This window comes from Sciurus carolinensis, chromosome X, assembly GCF_902686445.1.
Source record: "Sciurus carolinensis chromosome X, mSciCar1.2, whole genome shotgun sequence".
Lineage (NCBI taxonomy): Eukaryota > Metazoa > Chordata > Mammalia > Rodentia > Sciuridae > Sciurus > Sciurus carolinensis.
The window spans coordinates 93,040,955-93,053,676 of record NC_062232.1 but is presented as its reverse complement, the minus strand read 5'-3'; the positions used below and the strand labels follow the sequence as shown (position 1 = coordinate 93,053,676).

At 37.5% G+C, this 12,722-nt stretch overlaps 1 protein-coding gene and 1 non-coding gene across 2 annotated transcripts in view; one reads left to right on the top strand and one right to left on the bottom strand.

Moving 5' to 3' along the window:
- Trpc5 (transient receptor potential cation channel subfamily C member 5) overlaps window positions 1–12,722 on the top strand; it is a 272,621-nt gene that overhangs the window by 63,937 nt on the left and 195,962 nt on the right. The gene's annotated exons all lie outside the window — the stretch shown is intronic.
- On the bottom strand, window positions 6,364–6,437 carry Trnap-ugg (transfer RNA proline (anticodon UGG)). Its single transcript has one exon. It is a non-coding gene; the product is annotated as a tRNA-Pro (tRNA).

Here is a 12,722-nt window from a genome sequence, read left to right as displayed (position 1 = left end):
TTGAATCTGTCCTGGTACACATGTGAAGAATCAACTTTTTATTTCAACTAGAAGAAATTTCCTCTCTCCTGTACTTTAATGGTTAATGGAACATCTGAGTCCTAGAAAAGTACTCCTACTCTCCATCAAAAATGACAGAGGATTTGGATAAATAGAAATCTGAGTGTGACTTAGAACATCCGATTCTACAGTATAAATACAGTATCTTCTTCACCCACTAATTTTTTGGACTCTAATCTATTCCAAATTGTATACCTACAACTGACAGTCAAGCTACCGAGTCTATTGAAGCCAGAGCATTTAGGGCCCTCATTCAGAATCTACAGACATTTGTTGAATACCCATTATGTGTCAGACATTTGGCACTCAGTGCCAGTCATTCATATGATTATCCCATTTATTCCTCGCATGAACTCCATGAAAAATGGAGAACAAGTATCCTTAACCTCTCTAGGCTTTGAGTTTCAAAGCAATATATGTCAGTGACTTATCCCAGGTCAATAAATTAGTGAGTAGTCCATTTGGAATGTAAAAAATGCTCTTATAAATTCATAATCTTTGCCCCCTAGAGTCCTTGTAGGGTCTTGTCTTTCTTCAGCAGTCACCCTAAGTGCATGAAATGTCTATGCCAGCATAACACACACAGTAGCCTTGGTCTTTGGAGCAGGTATATTCAGTAATCTTGACTTCTCAGTGACTACTATTCCATTTGTTTTTCTTTTATCCATATTTTATTGGTATGTTATAATTATACATAACAGTGTGATTCATTTAATATATTCATACATGCACACAATATAACAATATAATTTGGTCAATACTGTTCCCCAGTAGTTCCCCTTTCCCTCCCCTCCTCCCTCCCACTGAACCCTTTTTTCATTTTGAATTGGTTCATGTTAGTTATATATAACAGTATGATTCATTTTACATAATTATAAATGCTCTAATTCTGTGCCCAGTATTTCCCCTTACCCTCCCCCACTTCACTACACCTGTTCCTTTCCTCTACTGATCTTTCTGCTATTTACTTTCAGTTTTTAAATTTAGTATCTTGTGAATATACATGATGGTGAGATTCACTGTAGTATAATTCATATATGTACATTGGAAAGTTAGGTTAGATTCATTCCACTGTTTTCCCCTTATCCCCTCCCTCCTCCCTCCCCTCGATCCCCTTCTTTTACTCCACTGATCTTTGATTTATTTTGATGAAGTCCCTCCCCATTTCTTTTTTCCCCTTATTTTATACTAGCTTCTGCAAATCAGAGAAAACAATTGACCTTTGACTTTCTGGTTCTGATTTATTTCACTTAGTGTTATAGATCCATCCATTTACCAGCAAATGACATAAATTCATTCTTCTTTATAGCTGATTAATACAATCTCTTGGTTATTGTGAGCTGAGCTGCTACAAACATTGACATGGTTGCATCCCTATAGTATGCTGATTTTAGATCTTTTGTGTATATACCAAGGAGTGGGATAGCTGGCTCATATTCCATTCCTAGTTTTTTGAGGAATCTCAGTACTGCTTTCCAGAGTGGTTGTACTAATTTGCAGTTCCCCCAACAATGTATGAGTGTATCTTTTCCCCCACATCCTCACCAGCATTTATTATTATTTGTATTCTTGATAATTGCCATTCTGACTGGAGTGAAATGAAATCTCATTGTGGTTTTGATTTGTGTTTCCCTAAATGCTTGAGATATTGAACATTTTTTTTCATGTATTTGTTGGTCAATTTGTATTTCTTCTTTTGAGAAGTATCTGTTTAGTTCTTTTGCCAATTTGTTGATCAGGTTATTTGTTTTGATCTGGTGTTAAATTTTTTGAGTTCTTAATAAATTCTAAATATTAATGTCCTATCTGAGGAGCAGGTAGGAAAGATCTTCTCCCATTCTGTAGGCTCCCTATACACACTCTAGTTTTCTTTAATGTGCAGAAGTTTTTAAATTTGATGACATCCATTCATTGATTCTGGGGTTTATTTCTTGTGCTTCAGGGGTCTTCTTGTTAAGGAATTTGATTCCTGTGCCAACATGTTAGAGTTTTGGTCCTACATTGTCTTCTAGAAGTTGCAGAGTTTCTGGTCTAATTCCTATGTCTTCAATCCACTTAGAGTTGAATTTTGTGCAGGGTGAGATATGGGTTAAATTTCATTGTGCTACATATGGATTTCCAGTTTTCCCAGCACCATTTGTTGAAGGGGCTGTCTTCTCCAATGTTATGTTTATGGCACCTTTGTCTAGTATGAGATAACTGTCCTTATTTGGGTTTGTCTCTGTGTCTTCTAGTCTCTTCTATCGGTCTTCATGTCTGTTCTGGTGCCATCACCATGCTGTTTTTGTTACTACAGCTCTGTAGTATAATTTCAGGTCTGGTATTCTGCTGTGACCAGCATTACTCTTTTTGCTTAGTATTGCTTTGGCTATTCCCAGTCTTATTTTTCCAAATGGATTTTAGTACTGTTTTTTTTCTAGTTCTATGAAGAATGTCATTGGTATTTGATGGGAATTGCATTGAATCTGTATAATGCATTTGGTAGCATTTTGAAAATATTAATTCTGCCTATCCAAAAACATAAGAGGTCTTTCCATCTTCTAAGGTCTTCTTCAATTTCTTTCTTCAGCGTTCTATAGCTTTCATTATAGAGGTCCTTCACTTCCTTCATTAGATTAATTCCCAGTTATTTTTTATGTTACTGTGAATGGGATAGTTTTCCTAATTTCTTTTACAGCAGATTATTGGAGTATAGGAAAGCAATTGATTTATATATAAATCAATTGTATCCTGATACTTTATTATTCTGCTACTTTACTAAATTTGTTTATCAGCTCTAGAAGTCCTCTGGTGGAGGTTTTTGGATCTTCTAAATATATGATCATGTCATCAGCAAACAGAGATAATTTGACCTCTTCTTTCATAGTTCCTATTTTTCCCTTTGATTTTCATGATATCCCCCTACCTTTTCCTTCTTTTTCCTCTCTAGCTTCCACATCAGTAAGAAAACATACAACCATTGACTTTATGAGTTTGATTTATTTTGTGTAACATAATGCTCTCAAGTTCCAAACATTATCCTGCAACTGGAATAATTTCATTCTTCTTTGTGGCTGAATAAAACTCCATTGTGTATATATAGCACATTTTGTTTATTTATTTATACATTGATACCTATGTTGGTGTGAATTTTGCTGCTATAAACATGAGTGTGCATCTATCACTAGTATAATGATTTTATTTCTTTAGGATAAATACCAGGGAGCAGTAATAGCTATGTCATGTAGTGGTTTCATTCCTAGTCTTTTCAGGAAACTCCATATTGATTTCCACAGTTGTTGTACTAATTTACATTCCGGTGAATAGTGTAAAAGTGTTCCTTTTCCCCACATCCTCTTCAGAAATATTGTTTGTATTTTTTGGTGGAAATTTTTTCAGTTCTTTATATATTCTGGATAGTAATCCTCTGTTGAAAGACTAGCTGGTGGAGATTTCTTTCTATTTTGTCACATTGTTGAGTTGTTTTTTGTTTTGTTTTGGTTTGGTTTGTTTATTCTGCTGTGCAGAAGTTTTTTAATTTTATGCCATTCCACTTATTAATTATTGGTATTATATCCTGAGCCTTAGAAATCCTATTGAGAAAGTTGTTACCTGTGTCTATAATGTTGGAGTGTTGACCCTACTTTTTCTGCTAGTTGCAGGGTTTCTGTTCTAATTCCTAGGTCTTTGATAGATTTGATTCTTCTGTGGCTTCAGAGGTAAGGATCTAGTCTCTTTCTTCTACATATGGATAACCAGTTTTCCCAGCACCATTTGTTAAGAAGCCTGTCTTTTCTCCAGTGTATGTTTTTGGCATCTCTGTCAAGGATCAGATGACTATGCTCCTGTGTGTATGTCTCTGTGTCTTCTATTCTGTTTCATTGGTCTATGTGACTGTTTTTATGCCAGTACCATGTGGGTTTTGTTACTTATAGCTCTGTAGTATACCTGAAAGTTGAATTTTGATGCCTCCAGGATTACTTTTCTGCATTGCTTTGGCTATTCTGAGTCTTTTTTCTTGTCCAAATGAATTTTGGGATTGTTTTTCTTAGTTCTATTTTTCAAAAAAAGAATGTCATTGGTATTTTAATGGAAATTACATTGAATCTGTAGATCACTTTTGGTAATATAGTCATTTCAACAAATTTAATTTTATCCATGAACATAGGAGGTCTCTCAATCTTCTAGTATATTCTTCAATTTCTTTATTTAGTTTTCTATAATTTTCATTGTAGTGGTTCTTCATTTCTTTGGTTAGATTTATTCCTAGGGATTTTGTTTTTTGAGGCTATTGTGAATGGAATCGCTTTACTGATTTCTTTCTCAGCCAATTTATTATTGGTATGTAGGAAAGCTATAGATTTTTCTGTTTATTTTGTATCCTGTATTATTCTCTTTAGATTCCACATTTGCATGGGCACACCAAGAGAGGCAGAGAGATGGTGGTGGTAGTGAAAGAATCATTCACTTGTGCATGACTGAGAGTCTGAACTTCAATCCCTATTCAGTTTGGCATTGGGAAATCTTAGGTCTGAGCACTTTTGCAATAGAGACAAATGCAAAAACTGGAGCAGTCCCAGACATCTGCATGAATGGCAAAATTTACTAATATTCTACAGTACCATTGGACGATAGAGAAAGTCTTCAGTTTTGACTTAACTAGAGGAGTTAATTAGACATAAGCACCTATACAGACCATCGGGAAGCTTTTATGTGTTCTATTTCTATTTGTTTTGTTTTCTTCTTGTTGTTCATTGTCTGCCTGTCATATTTACTGTGTGGGTTGGCACAGTGCACATCATCTGATTTTGCAAATCCAGAGGGTCTCCTGGATCATCAAGTCAGTTCTTAATTATAAAGAAGGATGGGGTAGAGGGGAAAAAAGGAAAAGGCATAGGTGACAGATAATTCTTCATAACTCGGTAGAATCAATTATTTGTTTCTACCACAGCTCCACCCAGACCTTTCTTCAAAGCTTCTAACAATAAGAAAGTAAACTGATTTTCTGCCAGTTCCTTTTATTCTCTTGTGATCCTGTGGTGTAGGTGGTAATGAGAAGGATAAAGACCTCAAAGGCCAGTAGCAAATGGAAGTCATCAAGTGGCCTGAAGCATAACAAAACTAGATAAACATCCCCAGAAGAGTTGAAAATTGACTGCTGTCATGAGTGGGGAAAAGTCAGCTGCAGTCAGGTTATTGATTATTTTGTCATTGAAAAATTATCCTCAGTGCCTGAACCTGCTGGAAACAGGAACAATGAAAAGAAAACATTCTCAATAAATTAAGTTGATTTGACAGGGACCTGAAAAGGCACCAGCCCAACTTCAAAGGTAAGGAACATAGGAGGCAGCTGTGCCTTTAAATTTAATCGTTGACAAAGTCAAATGTGATCATTGCCAGTCAAGCCCCAGAGATTCCATTTTTATTTTTTCTGCCTCTGCAAAAATAATACTTGCTCATCTCATCACATTGATAATGTACTGTCAGCACTGGAGGAACAAACTGTGTGCATTTTTAAAATCCAGGCCTGAGACTATCACTCAGGTAATATTCTTTTGGTACCTCAGTGGTTTACATTTCATTCTGTGTTCCTCATCAGATCCTTTGGATAGGAGGATCTAAAAAGTGGACTTTGAGACTTAAAGGCTGTTTCCATGCAAAGCTGTAAAGATTCCTGGCCCTCCAAGGATCTTTAAATCTGTTCTCAAATAATTCCATCACTACTTTGTCTTAAAGGATAAATAGAGACACATCTTTGCCCAAGTTCCTTACCCTTTAAACAGTTGTTTTAAAAAAATTACACATATAAAAAATGAAAAATTCAACACAATTTATGTTTAACAACCAATCCATTCAGTATTAGATATGAATGAGAGAATGAATTCAGTATTATACACAAAGTAGGTTTATTTTTCTAAAACTCAAAAAGTAGATATTTTTAGGCTATAACTTATTTAAGAATGCAGGTAAAGTATGGAAATATGAGAAAGTTAGTTTGATGAGAGATTTTAATCTCACAAATTTCAAAAGCTCTCTCTTCCAGGTATTCTACCAGTCAACAGATTACACAGGAGGAATGTGAGATGGCTACACTGACCCCCCCCCCGGGCTTCCACACTGTAGGCCTCCATTTAGTCATCTGAAAAATGGGAGAATTAGTTTATATTATCTTTAACATGCTTTCCAATGTAAGCATTTCCTTAATTGGAGTCCTGTCTATAAGTCTCATGGCCACTTCCTTAATAGCCCTTCTCCAGCTCTTAAAGAATGACTCCTTCTATAAACTGTTTTTGCTCATTATTTTATTCTCTCTTTTTTTTATTTTTGCAGCACTGGGGATTGAACCCAGGGCCTTGTGCTTCCAAGGCAAGTACTCTACCAACTGAGCTATATCCCCAGCCCTCATTATTTTATTCTCACTGAAAAGATACCCGGGATTCTATATAGCAGGCAGAATTCTAAGATGGGCCCCCAAGATTCCCAGTCCCTTGTGTATTGTGTATGCACAAGTTCTCCCAGGTATTCAATCCAGCAGTAATCTAGGTATTTGCAGATATAATTAAGGTCTCAAATCAGTTGACCTTAAGATCAGGTAATTATCTGGGTGGGACTAAATTACCTGAGCCCTTTCAAGATGGGCAGTTTTCTATGGCTGGTGAATAAGAAGTCAGAGAAGCAATGCTCTAGCTGGCTTGGAAAAAAGCAAACTTCCATCTTGCAAATTACCTTTGGAGGTCATAGAGAAAGAAACTGGGCAGCCTCTATGAGCTGAAAGAGGACCCAAGCCCACAGCTATAAAAAAGTTCTGCAAACAACCTATAGAAATTAGAAGAGGCTCTGAGCCCAGACAAAAAGTGCAGCCCAGGCCAGACACTTGATTTCAGCTCAACCAAACCCTGAGCAGAATATACATGCATGCTGTGTACAGACTTCTCACCTACAGAAACTCTAAAAACTAATTTTATGTTAGTTAAAGTCATTATATTTATGGTAATTTTTATGCAGCAATAAAAAATAAATACAGCTTCTTTTAGCCACTAAGTTCTGGGCACTATTGGCCTCTCCACTTTTCTTTCCTTAAATTTTCCTTAGCTTGAAAATTATTTCCTCTTCTTCAAATAATTCTCTGAACAGACACAAGAAGAATTTACAGATAATAAATCTGTAAGTGGAACAACATTACATCACTTAGCTACAGCTACAACTTCCTGTCATTTGTGAAATTAAAGACATGAAATACACTAATGTGAATTAAATACCCAGTCACCCAGAGGAATGGAAAAATAAATCCAAAATGATTCCATGTACCTTCTAGCCAAAATTCCAGGATTCAATACAAATCCAGATACAAGATCAATTCCTTCATTTGGTTATTTGAAAATACTTCGGGGAGCACTATTGTTTGTCAGACAACAGGGATACCACAGTGAGCAAGTTAAATAAGGCATCTATCCTTGTGAAGCTACCAGTCTAATGCAGCATGGTCCAGTGGAAACATAAAGCGAGTCACATTTGTAATTTTCGATTTACTACCTTCAAAAAAGTAAATAAAGAACAGGTAGAATTTTAAAAATATATTTTATTTAACCCAATGTATCCAAAATACCATTTCAACATATAATTCATATATAGAATTATTAATTAGACATTTAACATTCTTCTTTTTGTACTAAGTCTTCAAAATCTGGTCTGTATTTTACATTTACAAAGTATCTTATTTAAGATGACCCACATTTCAAGGACTCAATAGCCACATGTGGCTTATGGCTGCTATGCCCGATAGCACAAGTCTACTTGATACTTCAACATAATGGGATAACTTGTTATGCTGTGAGAATTACTCAGGGCTATGGGAACTTGAAGGCAAGGCATTGAACTTAGACGAGGGAAGGGAAAAACCAAAGGTTTTTTTGTTTGGTTGACTGGTTGATTTGGTTTGGTTCTCTCTCTCTCTTTCTCTCTCTCTCTCTCACATACACACACACACACACACACACACACACACACACACACCAACCTACTAAGGTGATTTTTTTCTTTAAGGTAATTGGTGTTTCAGGGATGCTGGGCTCATTTATCACCTCTGTTCTTTCCTTTGATCCTCGAGAGAAGAGTAGATGAATGGCAAATGCAGGAGCTGCATTGCCAGTCATTCTGAGCAAACAAAATGACTAACTATTTCCCTCCCAGCCTCATCATCCCTGTCTAGTTGCCCCCACCCCCATCTTTGTAGAAAATAATTAAGCTTGCAAACACTGGGCAGTGTTACCTAAAACTGATTATGATGTTCATAAACAACTCAAAACATTCTTCTTCCTGGTCTGCTGCTCCAGATTAGGGGTGGCTTTGATTTGTTTTGTTCTGTTTTCTCCATGCCTGTGATCTCTAATATGTCCTGCGCTTTAACAATAAACCTGTTCTTCTTTAAATGGTAGAAGACAATTCTAATCATGACACATGGAGATGGAAACAAAGTCACCCAAGCCCTACAGAGACTAAATCAAGATAAACAACCTAATTATTTAACTCTTTCCTCTGCTGCTGGCTGCATCCCATTACTCCAGAGAACATTTTTTTTAATTCCCCTGATGGATTTCATTTGTCTTTCATTTCTCTTTGCCAGTGGACGCTTGTCTACTTTGATATAGCTCTCCCCAATACAGCTTTGTGAGTGTGCACCCCTTTATAGTGCTTGAAAATTGTCATGAGAATTTGGGTCTAAAAGGCTACCCATCACAACTGTTTTTAAAGGGGTATTGAATGAAGAGAATCTGGATTCCTAGTGAGTTCCTAGGTTGTGTGGAGAAATCTAGATTCTTGGGTCCCCTCTCATTCCTCATATATCATAAGTTCTAGAGAAAGCTTGTGTGATTCAGGGTGATTCTGATGCATGCTAAAGTTTCAGGACCCACTACCTTAAAGAATCCCTTCTAGAGTTAAGCCCAGAGTTACAGATACTCTGGTCAAAAAGACAAGAAGACAAAGTAAAGGGAAAAGTGGTTTTGGTTTTAACAGTGGTTCTTTCTCAAGTTTTGATGTATATTAAAATCACCCAGAGAGTTCTGAAAATATCAGTATGAACCCTACCCCCATTCTGACTCAGTTAGTCTGGCATGGGATCTAGGCATTAGTATTTTAAAAAGCTACCTGGGTAATTCTAATGTGCAACCAGGACTGAGAACCACTATTTTTAGAAATATGGAAGAAAAGGATGTCATCTAGAGGCTTTTACCTTTTTAGTTATCAACTGCTGCATGCCCTGGTTTGGATCAAAGGAATGTCAGAGTGGCTCATGAGTAATTGGAAGGTATTACCAATTAGACAAGGGAAGGAAAGGGAGCTAATATGCATTGAGTACCTGTTGTGTACCAAGATCTATGATAAACACTATGCCCACATATCCCTGAGCAGACTGATTTACTGGTAATAATCACTGTGGAGCATCCAAGGTCAGCTTTGCATTGATGTGACCCAAATACTTGACAAAAACAACTTCAAGGAGGATAAGTTTATTTTGTGTCATGGTTTCAAAAGTCTCAGTTCATGGTCAACTGACTCCATTACTCTGAACCCAAGGTAAAACAGAGCATCATGGCAAAAGGCTGTGATGGAGGAGCACTGCTCCTTTCATGGTAGCCAGGAAGGAAAGAGCAAGGAGAAAAGGCCACAGAGAAGAAACACCCTTCCAGGGCACACCCCAAGTGATCTACCTCCTCCAGCCATGCCCCACCTGCCTGCAGGTGCCACCCAGTTAGTCTGTTTAAACTACAACAGACAGAGTAGGTTACAGCTCATTTCACCTCTGAATATTCACACATTAACACAAGAGTTTTAGGGGACCTCTCACATCCAACCATAGCATAAGGGGAAGAATTAGGAGAAAATTATTGGTTCATAAGAGCAGACACAGAGAAAGTGCTCATCATAATCACTCAAAGAATGCATAAAGGATAAAGTGGGAGTTGCTAACCATATATTTGGAATGGGTTAGGAACATCCCAGTTTAGATGAAGAAGGCTGGACTAAATGACATAGTATTTTTTCCAAACTTCTTGTAAAATATTTTGAAAGAATATAGTAGCAGATATGATTTGGAAGCAATTTTTGAACACTCAAAATGATGGAGAAAACTGAGGTACTGTATCCAAAACCATTCTCAACCCCACAAACTTTGCAATGGCTTGTGCAACTTTAGGGAGAAGGGAGGCCAAGGCTTATCATACCCATTGTATAGATTAGAAAGGTGATTTTTAATGTGTGATCCCTGAACCTTCAGGGTCAGCACCTGGGAATTTCTTAGAAATGGAACCTATGCTATCCTCAGAACCTATCCTAGTCCTACTGAATGACAAACTCTGAGAGTGGGACCCCACAGTCAGTGTTTTAACACTTCTCTAGGTAATCCTGATGCATGTTCAAGTTTGAACAACAGCTCTAGTGAAGTCAATTGATCCTGAAAGGAGGAGTCTATTTTCACATCCATAAGTCACAGAGAAGCCTGCCTATCTGAACCCAATCACATCCTCCTCCCAATTGCACAGGAAAACACTAAGATGCACAGGTCTTCAGTAAGGACTGGTAATGTGGATGGTAGGAAAAACTAGAGAGCAGCGTGCTAAACCTTGTCACTTGCTTACAATGTGACTCTAGGAAAGTCACCTAACATCTCCATGTCAAAATCTGGCACACAGCAGATGCTCAGTGAATATTCGATGTCTGAGAACTTAAAAAACAAGGATAAAACTGCTGAAGGAGGCATATAATGAAGGATGTTCCCCTTCAGATATATCTGAGTTTTACTCCTGGTCCTGGTTTGATCTAGCCTTTTAACCTCAAGCAAGGCACGACCCATATCAGGCTCAGTTTTCCCAGCTACTAAATGGAAGAGATAGATTCTGATTACATGATCCTCTGGAGTTCTCTTGGCATCTAAATTTCTTTCATTTCAAAATATATGTTGTGATACTGACAGAGTATAGTGACCCAGACAGTTTCTGTATATATAGGGCCATATAAATATAAAATCTACTAAAGCCTCAGAATATATTCTATATACATTATCAATTTCCAGCACCCAGCAAATAAGTACAACTTCTCTACTACTGCTATAGGAGGTGGTTTAATCATTAATGTGTGGCAAGCAACCATCTGCAACAACCTGATTAAACACTGCGCTGACCCATTTAATAATTAGAGCTTTCCATTGTCTGAGACACAGGAAGTCATTTGGAGTATCTGGGAAACATTACACATAAATTATTGGGGCAAGCAGCTTATGCTTATCCAGACTGTACAGTTAGATGAACCCCTCAATAACCCCTAAGCATTAGAAAGTGAAAAGTGTATCAAAAAGTGATATAAAATCTTAAACCCAAATCATCAGGAAATAATGCAAATAGTGGGGCTGGGGTTGTGGCTCAGTGGCAGAGCACTTGCCTAGCATATGTGAGGCACTGGGTTCCATGCTCAGTACCACATAAAAATAGAGTTTTAAAAAGAATGCATACAGAGAAAAGAGCTAGGAAAATGGAAAGAAGCCAGATCCGTATTCAAATCCCTGCTGCACTGTAGCTGTGTGATTTTAGATACACCATATAGCATCCCTGAACCACAGATTCATCTGTGAAGATGAGATAATATACTTGCCTCATAAGGTTTTCTGAGCATTAAATGGGACAATGGACTATTTATTGGGCCCAGTATAAACATGCACACCCACAACACAACCCCACAGGATCCATCAGTGAGAGGTGATATTATTATCCTGACTTGTCTTTGCGTGTAAAAGCAAAGGGAATTATGAAGTACTAGTTGCCTGCAACTTAATCAAATGAAAAAGGGTTGGACAGTTACCTGCTACATACCAAGTTTTGTGCAGGATGCCATGAAGCATAGCCAAAAAAATAGAAGGTGATATTACACAAAATTGCAGTATGTGACCATTTTAATAACAAATCCGCCAATGTTGTGTGTTTCAAACTAAGATATGAGCTGATGCACCATTTCACATAAGGTTTGGTCCTATTGAGAAATTATTGATGAAGAGAAAAACATCAGCAATCCCTCAATGTTTAACCTAGTGCAAAATTGAATATAATGCAAAATGTGCAGTTCAAGGAAGCAGTTGGTGGCCTCAGGGGCAGTCAATGCTCTTTCTTTTGACTGAGTGACCAACTGAGATCACCATACTTTCTGAATTGTTTTTTCAAAATACCTTCATTTTGGCCAGCCATTTGACCCTGCTCCCTTCCTTCCCCACCAGCTCACAGATATGAGGGCAGCAGATATGTTTAGCCCCACCTTTAGAAGCCCTGGCATGCTGAAGCGACTGTTCAGGAGCCCTGTTCTGCCAAGCAGAAGAGCTTAGCACAGTCAAAGTGAGGTTGAGATGAGTAACAGACTTTAATCCTTGAGATTCCGTGAGCCTCCCTCCAATGGGAACAGGCTGTTTTGTAGAGCCAGTGTCTACTGAGAAGAGGCAGCAAATGACCCTTTCCAAGTCACAGTCATTATTATGCCTATAACTTTTTCATTATAAAAATCTACGCATATCCTGCAGAGCTTTGCTTACTTCCACTTTCCTTCAGTGGCTGCATTTCACACCCACTAGATTAGACACATTCTGACTTGTTCAGGCACTGAACAACAAAATCAGCCAAAGGAATTAAGGGTTACTGAATCTA